Consider the following 11,871-nt stretch of genomic DNA (forward strand, 5'->3'; position numbering starts at 1 on the left):
GGATCTGGAATTGGAAAGCAGGGACACCTAACTCCAGGGCTTCTCAGGTGACACTAGAGGTAAAGAGCCTGCCTGCCAACGCAGGAGACATAAGAGACGTGGGTTTGACCCCTGGGTCGGGAAGATCCCCTCTGAGAGGGCACAGCAACCCACTCCAGTATTCTTGCCTGGGAAATCCCATGGACAGAGGAGCCTGGTGGGCTGCCGTCCATGGGGTCGCACAGAGTCGACCACGACTGAAGCAGCTTAGCACGCACGCGTGCAGATCTAACTCCAAGCCCATGGCAATACCACTGCCACTGAGAGAGGACAGAACACAGTATATTTAGGGAACAGGAAGGAACAGGGGCAACTACAGAGCAAAGATAGGGTTAAGAAACAAGGAATTTAAGTAAGTTTGCAAGAGTGGGACTGAAACAGAGAAAAACTCTACAGTTCTTGCCACCACAATGTCTTCTGCCTGCCTTTTGTCTGTGGAAAAACTTTAGCCAATGAATAAGTTTAATCAGAGAAATGAGAAAGTGCAGACAAAAAGGAAAACAGTCAAAGGAGACCAAATAATAACAATGTACTCATTAAGCAGAGTCAAGGACCTTTATTCCTTTTCAAGAGCTATAGACAATATTCTGAGCCATATCCTGTGAGCTGTCTTATAGACACCTGTCTGATAGGCAGGTGGAGAAGTTAACTGCATGATGACCAGACTGTACCCACAACATAAGCTGCCACAATTGCGAGAACTGGCCTCAAAGAAATGGAAACAAACTGACCCTGGAACTAAAGATGAACTGTCCCTAGAACAACCAAGATGACGCTGGTCAGACCACCGATGACCAATTTCCAGATGACTGCCAGAGCTGACTGTGCGGTTTCTGCATGCAGCCCCCTCCGTCTATAAAATCTCTTGCCCCCTGTTTGTCAGGGAGGGAGTCGGCCTTTAGACAGATGTCTGCCCCCTACCCTAGTTGCACACATTTGGAACTTCCTTTCCACCAACCTGGCCTATTTATTGGCTTTCAAGCAGCAGGCAGTCAGACCCCAACTTTTGGTAACAGGACCACATGTTATACAGCCATGAAAATGAGACAGACATTTGAGCTTGATCTGGTAGTTACGGAAGAACCACTGAAGGGTTTGAATAAGGGAGTAACGAAAGTGATGCCTCCATCTAACACTAAATCAGATGGTGATAAAAATGGGAGTTCTAGGCTACAGAGATGCAACTATAGTAAATGGGGTCAGACAATATTGTGGAGCAAGAAGTGGACTAAGAGTGAGAAGCTTGGGTTGAGATGTAGAAAGAGCCAAGTGCTGAAGTCACCGCTGCATCAGGCGAGAAGTCTTCTCTCTTCAGACATCAATCTCTCTTCATCCATAAATCAGGGAAGGGAGAACTAACCTAAATGACCTCTAGGGCTTTGCTATTCTGTTGTTGTTCAGTCGCTAAGTTGTGTCCATCTCTGCAACCCCAAGGACTGCAGCACGCTTGGCCTCCCTGTCCCTCACCATCTCCCAGAGCTCGCCCAAGTTCACTGAATTGGTGATGTTTTCCAATCATCTCATTCTCTGCCACCCTCTTCTGCTTTTGCCTTCAATCTTTCCCAGCATCAGGGTCTTTTCCAGTGAGTCAGCTGTTTGCATCAGAGGCCAAACTATTGGAGCTTCAGCTTCAGCATCAGTTCTTCCAATGAGTATTCAGGGTTGATTTCCCTTAGGATTGATTGGTTTGATCTCCTTGCTAAGGGGCTCTAAAGAGTCTTCTCCAGCACCACAATTTGAAAGCATCAGTGCTTTGGCATTCAGAGTGTGGTCCACTAATCAGCAGCAACAGCATTATTCAAAAGCATATTAAAAATGCAGAATCTCAGGGCCCACCAGAAGAATCAGATTTGTATTTGAAAAAGCTACTTAGGAGATTTGTTCGCACATTAAAATTTGAGTCACTTCTCTAAAGTGTCTGCCACTTCTCAAATGCAGTGGGTTTGAGATTCACCTCAACTCTATCATTTCTCACAGGAAAAAAAAAAAAAGCTTACCTAGTTCACTTCACTTGTACCCTTTTCCTAACCCTAACTTCATCTCAGACTCGGACTTGATGGATTTAGAATCAGGGGAAAAAGCAGCACTTTGGCAGTGCTGCCACCTTGCGGCCAAAACCTGTAAATGCACTTCATATTACCTCTCACCAAGAAAGGAGCTGCGAGGGCTGGCTCTTCTTGCCCCAAACATCTGCACTTAATAAACATGACTCATTCCAGAGACTTTAGGAAATGGGCTCGAGGACAGAGGAGAGGCCAGGCTTTAAGGGCTCGGTGACATTTGTGGAGCTGAGGGGAAGGTTAACAAGGAAGTCCTCCCTGTTCCTCCAGGCAGGAGTAAGTAAAGGTGGTGTGACTGTTCCGGGCAAGACGAGGGAAGAGGCCAGGCATGGTTTTTGTTTAATCATCCTTACCCTCTCAATTTCAGATTATTTCCGCCTATGAACATGTTGGAGAGTTGACTGTAGACTTCGCTACAAAGTTTATAAAGCATCTGTAGGTGGCAGGCACTGCGCTACACAGCGGAGATCGTCCTCAAGTTGAAGACTTGAGTCGAAGACTCGGTCTGAGTTTGGTCTGATGTAAACCACTGATGTGTCTCCCCCCTGGGAAATTCTAACAATGGTCTCTGTCCTCAGGAAGCTCAAGTCTAATCAGGGAGATGACACGCACCATACAACAGCAAGCAATCAGACTTCAGCAGTGGTACCAATTCACTGTGGACTGAGTAGCTTAAGGGACTCTGGACTCAGTGGAACTTGGGCTGGGTCTGGAGGGTGGGGTAGGATTTGTGTTGATGGAGGGCAGGGCGGAGGAGCATGGAGCTAACTGGGTAGGGATTTCTGTGGCAGGGCCATTAATTGTTCATTTTTATGTTCCTGAACTTATGTAGGGCCTGGCACTTTGTGGCTACTCTGCAAATGTTTCTTGAGTTGAATGATATTTTTGTAAGCCTTTATCTAGGCTTGCTATGTTTGAAAGCATCTGAGGGTGCAGTCCATTACCAGTAAAACACTTTTCTGATAGAAGGTCACGCATACACGTGGAGCCTGAGGGGGTGCTTTATTTAGTTTCCCATCGAGTCCTCGGTAGTCAGGGTTAGCAAGTGCTGATGTTCTGCACCCTTGGTGTTTGTTCCAAGTAGTATTGTTACCGAGCAGGGTTCTTGGCCTCCTTAATCAATGGAAATTGAGCAGAGGCCAGACAAGAAACTCAGGCAAGGTTTTATCGGGACCCCTGCTACAGCAGCAGGGAGCAAGAACAAACGACAGGTTCCCTTGCTTGCTCACTGCCTGAGGTGGGTGAGCTGGTTCCTTATATGAGGTGAGGTTAAAGGTGTGTCCAGGTGTCCAGCCTGAGGGATGGCTGAAGTGGTTTGCCCACCTTTTAGGCGGTATTGTGTGCAGGGGGTATTCACAGTACCCAATTTAGGCTCCAGGGTCTTCAAAAACAGCAGTTGGGTTTTTTGGTCTCTTCATATCTTTTGTCCAGAATTTGCCCCAACTGCACATGCACGCAGTTTTTCATCCCATATAGTTTCTTTGTGAGCTTCCCTGGCGGCTCAGATGGTAAAGAAGCCGCCTGCAACGCAGGAGACCTGGGTCCCCTCCCTGGGTCAGGAAGATCCCCTGGAGGAGGGCATGGCAGCCCACTCCAATATTCTTGCCTGGAGAATTCCATAGACAGAGGAGCCTGGTGGGCTACAGTCCGTGGGGTCTCAAAGAGTCAAACATGACTAAGCGACTACATTTTCACTTTTCACTTCAGTTTCTTTGTATTTTGTTGCTCAGAGCGGTGTGTCCAGGTGCAAGCACTGCAGCAAAGGGTCCCAGGTCCCAGCCCCAGAATCACTTCCTTTCTTTCATCTTGGACTGATTCCAAACAAGATCTCACATCAAGAGCCGCAGAAGCCTGGGCAAACACAGTCCCTGCTGTGGCTCTTGCTTCTCAAACCCCCTTGGACCAGCCTTGAGGGTCTCCCCCCAACCCAGGTCCCTCTGCTTTAGGCGGGAACCAAGAGGCCACAGCCACCTGCATGACCAACAACAAGGAGGACTGTTTAGACCCAGTGCCCCAGGCCAGGGTTCTGGGCAGGAGAGAAGAGCCTCTCCTCCATCCTCTCTGTCTCCCTCCTTATGCGGCCACAGACTTGGAGGACGCTGTCCACAGTAGGAACACCATGATGTCTGAAACTGTGCCGAGGCTGGGAGCAGGGAGGACGGAGGGGAGACAAGCCATGTCACCCTCTTTGCCAATCCTTAGCCCTCACTTTTCCTGCCAGACACTGAGCTAGAAAACGTCACTCAAACGTATAAGGAAATTCAAACAAGCCAAAAGAAGAAATCATAGCACATTGCAGGGTAGGGAGGCGGGAGGGAGGGAGGGGACGAGTACAGCGGCCAGGTTACCAGACACCCTCTCATGTTCCTAGGAAGGAACATTCTTTTGTTTGGCTGGTTTTGCCTCCTGTATTCCCATAAAACATGGTCCGACCTTTTACCTAACAAGGCCAGCACCACTCGGCCCTTCCCGCCCTCTAATGAGAATGCTGGCCTGGGAGTAAAGTGCAGATCCACCCCCCCCCCCACCCAAGCCACGTACCACGCACGGCCTGAGCTGCCAGGAGAAGTGGGGACCCTCTCACTGGGAGCTGCTGAAGAGTCGACACGCAGCAGCATCGACAGGTGAAATGAAGGTTCTAATCTCTTCCCTCCTCCTGTTGTTGCCACTAATGCTGATGTCCGTGGTCTCCAGCAGCTCACACACAGGTAAAAAAAGTCCACTTTCTATGTAAGATAGAAAGAGGGGAGAAACGTGGCGAAACAGGAAAGAGCATGACCGCACACGCAGTAAAATGTAGCCCCTGCAGGCTACAGGGGTTAGCGGTGAGTTAGCCTGTCTGGGTGCCTGTTTCTTTATTTACAAAAATGAATGAACTGAACGTAAATCCTAAGAGTGTCATGAAGTTAAAGGAGCCTGTGTGTACGGACTGTCTGCAAGGGTAGCTGGCGGGAGAGGACCTTACCTCTCCCCCAGTCCCTGTTCGGGGGTATTGAGTGTCCTGGGGGCCGGGTCTGGAGGCCATGCAGAGAGGATGTTGAAGGCAAATGTGCGTCCAGTCAGTCAGTCATCCTCGATTATATTCTTCCTAGTACACTAGATGTGCCCCAACAATTCTTAATGCTATTTCGTGGTAAGGTGATAAACCGGAAAATCACATCACCAGGTAGTACCCATGTTTGAAGCTGTGACCACACCGAGCCCTGTTTGAACAGCTCACCTTTAGGAAGCAGATCCTGGGTTAGGAGCTCCGAATCCACCCCACTGTTCCCTACAGCCGGAGTGGCCCAGCCCTTAGCAGAACAACTGTGCAGAAGGGGCCCCCTCCCCACCTATGTTCCCACTCTAAGTGACCATTTCCCCAAGCGCTACTTTGAGGTGAAGTAGCTTTGTTACACACTCAGCATCGAGTGGGTCCTAAAATCAGGAGTCTACCCTCCTGCACCCATTTCCAGCATCTTCTCCCTTATAGAGTTCTGTGGAAGCCACTGGGCCCCATGGCCCGGCGGGGGAGCCCTAAACCTGCATTCTGGGAGGGAAGTCTTTTCCACCGCTATGACGAGCCCCCAGGCTGGAGACCTCAGCCTGGACTCCAAGCTCCAGTCACGGCCGCCTTTCCCGGCCATCTCCCTGCACCCCGCACTAACAAGGGCCTGTGTTCCTCTCAGCCGGAATCTCGGAACCTCGGCTGCTACCCAGCTGCTCTTGTGTCTTCCCACCAGCTCAGTTCTGCTCCCACCACTGCCCTGATGTGACCCAGAGGCAGACATGAGCCCCCTCCCTCCCCTGCACAAGCTTGGCCCCGACTGGACTCTCTGTGCACGGTCCACGTTCCACCTTGAGTTGAGTGTCGGTGCGTCTCCTACCCCAACTGCTGCCCTTCTGTGCTGTAACCCTTCTGCGCTGTAACCTCACCACTGGCACAACCTGGAGTCTTGTTTCCATGTCCCTCCTGTGACCCGGCAAGGTGCTAGGTAAATATATCTAAGTGGAAGAAGAAATCCTCAGGTTTCTAAGTTCAAAATTTTGCTCTTAGGAGACTGGCCTCTCTTTACAAGACTTTGGTGGCTCAGACAGTAAAGAATCTGCTTCCAGTGCGGGACACCTGGGTTCAATCCCTCTGTCAGGAAGATCCCCTGGAGATCACAATAGTAACCCACTCCAGTATTCTTGCCTGGGAAATCCCATGGACAGAGAATCCTGGTGGGCTACAGTCCATGGGGTCGCAAGAGTCAAACACTACTGAGGACTAACACCTTCACTTTCAGGAGACTGGACACCCTGGTTTCATAGCAGCTCTGCTGACATTAGAGCTTAATAATTCTCAGTTGTCAGGTGGTGGGGTGCACTGTTCAGTAACATGTTTAGCAACATCCGAGTGGCCTCTACCCTTCTAGAAGCCAGTTAGCAGCCTCTCCCTGCCCATCCCCCCAGTTAATACAGCCAAAAATATCTCCAGACACAGCCAAATGTTCCCTGGAGGGGGATCCAGTCCCCAGTGGAGCCACTGCTCTCTACCAATAATTCTCAAACACGGTGACACGTTTAGACTCACCTGGACCTTCAGACTTAGGTTTGAATTCAAGGGCACCGCAATCCAATTCCTGGCTCCATCACTTACCCTGCTCCATCACTTACCTTGCAACCCTAGACAAAATGCTTAACGTTTTTAAATTATTTATTATTTATTTCATTTATTTTTGACTGCACTGAGTCTTTGTTGCTGTTCATGGGCTTTCTCTTATTGCCAGGAGTGGGGGCTACTCTCGAGTTGCAGTGCGTGGGCTTCTCATCATGGTGGCTTCTCTTGTTGCAGAGCAGGGGCTCTAGGGCGCGTGGGCTCAGCACTTGTGGCTCACAGGCTTAGCTGCTCCATGGCATGGTCTTCCCTGACCAGGGATCAAACCAGTATCCCCTGCATTGGCAGGTGGATTCTTAACCAGTGGACCACTAGGGAAGTCTGGATGCTTAACATTTTTAAGCCTCGGTTTTAGCATCTTAAAATGAATAAAATACCACTTGGCTTATACAACTGTTGTGAGAAGTAAACACTCGATAACGTGAACTTACTAAGGGTTCAGTAAAACTGAGAAAAGTGTTAGTCACTCAGTCCTCTACGACTTTGCGACTTGAGTAAAGTAGCCACTAAGGCACAAGAACAACGAGTTTGGGAAAGCTCACTGAGCCACCCCGAGTCCTTGCACAACAAACCAGTCAATCCTAAAGGAAGTCAACCCTGAATATTCACTGGAGGGGCTGATGCTGAAGCTGAAGCTCCAATACTTCGGCAATCTGAGGAGAAGAGCCAGTTCATTGGAAAAGACCCTGATGCTAGAAAAGATTGAAGGCAGAAGAAGGGGACGACAGAGGATGAGATGGTTCGATGGCATCACTGACTCAATGAACATGAGTTTGAGCAAACTCCAGATGGCAAAGGAAAGGGAAACCTGGCGAGCTGCAGTCCATGGGGTCTCAAGGAGTCGGATATGACTGATCGACTGAACAACAACACTGAGCCGCCAGGTGGTGCAATTATAAACCACAGGAAACCGGGGTTGGCATCAGGGCTCAACGGTTTCTCAGACAAGGGTAGTTTGCAATGCTGGACCAAGTCTGGCAAGAAGAAATAACAGTACACAATATTCCTGCTCAGAAATACTCCAAATAAAATCTTATCTTGCTTTATCTCTTAAAGTAACCATGTGCATGCGTGTGTGTTAAGTCCTTTCAGTCATGACCGACTCTTTGTGACGCTATGGACAGTAGCCCACCAGGCTCCTCTGTCCATGGAGTTCTCCAGGCAAGAACACTAGAGTGGGTAGCCATGCATTCCTCCAGGGGATCATCCCAACCCAGGATCAAACCCTTGTCACCTGCAGCTCCTGCATTGCTGGCAGATTCTTTACTGCTGCACCACCAGGGAAGCCCCAAAATAACCACATACATGCTTAATATGCTTTTCCCAGGGAAGAGGGGAAAAAAGAAATAGCTGAGATGTGATGACAGTTATTATTACTTATAATAATAATTCTTTGTAAGATTACTTATTAATTATAATGTTACATATAATAGTAGCTTCCATATGTTAATCTTTGTGGCAGGGTTCTCCTAAGCACTTTACACATATTAACTCATTGTGTCCTCACAGAAATCTAGTGTACTTTTTTATTATCTTTTCACTTTTCAAACTTAAAAAAAAAATGTTGTAGAAACAGAGTTCCAATAGATTCAAACTCCACGCAGTTGTTTTCAAATAACGCCACACATAACCGTAATACAGTTATGGAAACTGGAAAATTACCAGTGACACAATACTATCAGCTAACGGACACATTTTCAGAATTTGCTAATCACCCACTGATGTCCCTTTCCTGCTCAGAATCCAATCCAGGATCCCACAGTGAAGAAAGTTATCCTCTTTCCTGGTCTCCTCCTGTCTAAGGCACTTTCTCAGGCTCCCTTATCTTTCAAGACCTTGACACTTTGGAAGAGTACTGTTTTGTAGAATGTGCCTCCATATGGGCTTATGTGACGTTTCGTCGTGACTGCGTTCAGATTATGCACGTTGGGCACTGACACTACAGAAAGGATGCTTGCCTTCTCAGTGCAGCACGTCAGAAGGCCCAGGGTAACAATGCCTCTCCTGGTGGGGATGCTGAGTCTGAGCCTGGTTGAGGTGGTGTCCATAAGGGCACTACTTCTCATTATGGTTAATAAGTATCCTGTGGAGAGATAGTTTGAGACTGTCCAAATAACATGTTTCTTCTCGTCATACTTATGCCCATTAATTTTTAAAATCCATGGGTGATTCTTTCCTGCTGCTGCTGCTGCAGCTGCTCAGTCGCTTCAGTCGGGTTCGACTCTGTGTGACCCCATAGACAGCAGCCTACCAGGCTCCTCCGTCCCTGGGACCCTCCAGGCAAGAACACTGGAGTGGGTGATTCTTGCCTACAACAGGTATTACTCTGGTTTTAGCAAATCAGTGATTTTCTGTTTCCAACATTCCTTCTATGTTTAACAATTAACAGTTCCCTATGAGGAAGAGCTGTTCCTGCACCAAATATCCCTTCACAGCATCTATTTATCCAGTGTCTCTACATCCTGGAGGAAGTGATGTGTAGTCAGGGATGTAGTAGGCAGCCCCTTATGTTATGGGCTTTTCAAAAATCGTTGCTTTAAAACCATGAGTTGAATACAAAAGAGAGAGAGAGAGAGCTATTGCTTCTCTCCCATTTATTTAGTTATTAAATTATGTACTTATGTAAGTAAAGACTCAGGGGTATTTGTGGATTATAACCCATTACCATCCTTATACAACGTTGCTCCTATTGTCCCAGAGCTGGCCACTGAGCCCCATCCAGATGGCTTCGGGGTCTTTCGGGACATATCATTTCTTTAGCAGTTCCTGACTTTCTCACACTGAAATGGAGCAGGACTCTATGGTCCTTGCCCCCAACCCCGCACCGTGTCCTCTGCCTGTCTTTTGTCTGTGGAAAACTTTAGTCAAAGAATAGGCTTAATTAGAGAAGTGAGAAATGTGGAAACAAAGGAAAACAGTCAAGGGAGACTAAATAATAATAATGTAGTCATTAAGCAGAGTCAAGGACCTTTAGTTCTTTCTCAACGGCTATAGATAATATTCTGAGCCATATCCTGTGAGCTGTCTTATAGACAGCAAAACAGCAGGTGGAGAAGTTAATTACACGATGACCAGACTGTGACATGAGCTGCCATGATTCCGAGAACTGGCCTCAAAGAAATGGGAACAAACCAACCCTGGAACTGAAGATTAACTGTACCTAAAACAACCAAGATGATGCTGGTTAGACTACTGATGACCAATTTGAAGACGACTGTCAGAAATGACTGTGCTCTTTCTACATGTAGTACCCCCCACCTTCTGTCTATAAAACCTCTTGTCCCACTGGTTCCCAGGATGGGCAGTGGGGAGTCAGCCTTTGGACAGATGTCTGCCACCCTTCCCCTCAGTTGTCAGCATCTGAAATAAAGCAATTTTTCGTTTCCACCAACCTGGCCTGTTTATTGGCCTTTTGGGCAGCAAGCAGCTGGACCCCACACCTTTTGGTAACACCTCAAGATGTTCCAAAGTCATCTTGTACTTCCCCTTCTGCAGCCCTGGAGTCACCCATTTCTCCACAAAGCTCTGGTTCCTTTCATGGGAGAATGATAATCACAAATCTTGGGTACTAGGTATTGCCCATGGCTACCAGGGCTAAACATGTGGAAACAGTGTCAGACTTTTTTTTTTTTTTTTTTTTTTGGCTCCAAAATCACTGCAGATGGTGACTGCAGCCATGAAATTAAAAGACACTTACTCCTTCGAAGGAAAGTTATGACCAACCTAGATAGCATATTCAAAAGCAGAAACATTACTTTGCCAACAAAGGCCCGCCTAGTCAAGGCTATGGTTTTTCCAGTGGTCACGTATGGATGTGAGAGTTGGACTGTGAAGAAAGCTGAGCGCTGAAGAATTGAGGCTTTTGAACTGTGGTGTTGGAGAAGACTCTTGAGAGTCCCTCGGACTGCAAGGAGATCCAACCAGTCCATCTTATAGGAGATCAGTCCTGAGCGTTCTTTGGAAGGACTGATGCTAAAGCTGAAATTCCAATACTTTGGCCACCTCGTGCGAAGAGTTGACTCATTGGAAAAGACTCTGATGCTGGGAGGGATTGGGGGCAGGAGGAAAAGGGGACGACAGAGGATGAGATGGCTGGATGGCAACACTGACTCGATGCACGTGAGTTTGGGTGAACTCCGGGAGTTGGTGATGGACAGGGAGGCCTGGCGTGCTGCAATTCATGGGGTCGCAAAGAGTCAGACACGACTGAGCGACTGAACTAATTAAAGTGACCAGGGCTATTGACTTCCCTGGTGGTTCAGATGGTAAAGAATCTGCCAATGCAGGAGACACAGGTTCCATCACTGGGTCACAAAGATCTTCTGTAGAAGGAAATGGCAACCCACTCCAGTATTCTTGCCTGGGAAATCTCCTGGACAGAGGAGCCTGGCAGGCTACAGTCCATGAGATTGCAGAGTCAAGATATGACTGAGCATGCATGCACTAGGGCTCTTAGGTCTAGGCCCTCTGGTGGACAGATGTGTGCATACACACACCAATGTACTTTTTTAGCCTGGTTTTATAAATTATGTAAATAGATCACAGAAAAGTTAAGCAAACTTGTCCAAAATCACAATGCTCATAAGTAGAGGATATGAGAGGTAAAAATAATAACAGATCTACTGCAAAACCTAACATGGGGAAGCAACTACTTTACATATACAAGTTAGCAGAACAATAAGCCAGTATAGACACTCCTTTTGGGAAATAACTGGAAGTCTGCAATAATACCCACTATAATAACCACAGTGTACTGAACATCTACTTGGGCACTGGGCCCACAGTAGCTTCTTTATTCCTAACATCACTGCAAGGTGGACACTGATAGACACCCTACAAACCATAGAATCGATGATCAAAGAAGCTAAGTGACTTCTCCAAGACCATATAGCTAACTGACAGAGCAAGCAGTTGACCTCAGGAATGTCTAGATACAAGGTCCATGCTTATTCCACCATATCAATATTTTCCAAAACTGATTTTATGTAAAACATAAATAAGCTTCTACTTTAATAGTCATACGTTTATTTTTAATGTATCTCAAAGCATGTATCAAACCCAGAATCTCACAGAAGATATTGCATAGAATGAAGATGTTATGTAAATTAAATTTATTTAAAGAAAAATGTATTA

Source organism: Bubalus kerabau, chromosome 17 (genome assembly GCF_029407905.1).
Source record: "Bubalus kerabau isolate K-KA32 ecotype Philippines breed swamp buffalo chromosome 17, PCC_UOA_SB_1v2, whole genome shotgun sequence".
NCBI classification, from domain to species: Eukaryota; Metazoa; Chordata; class Mammalia; order Artiodactyla; family Bovidae; genus Bubalus; species Bubalus kerabau.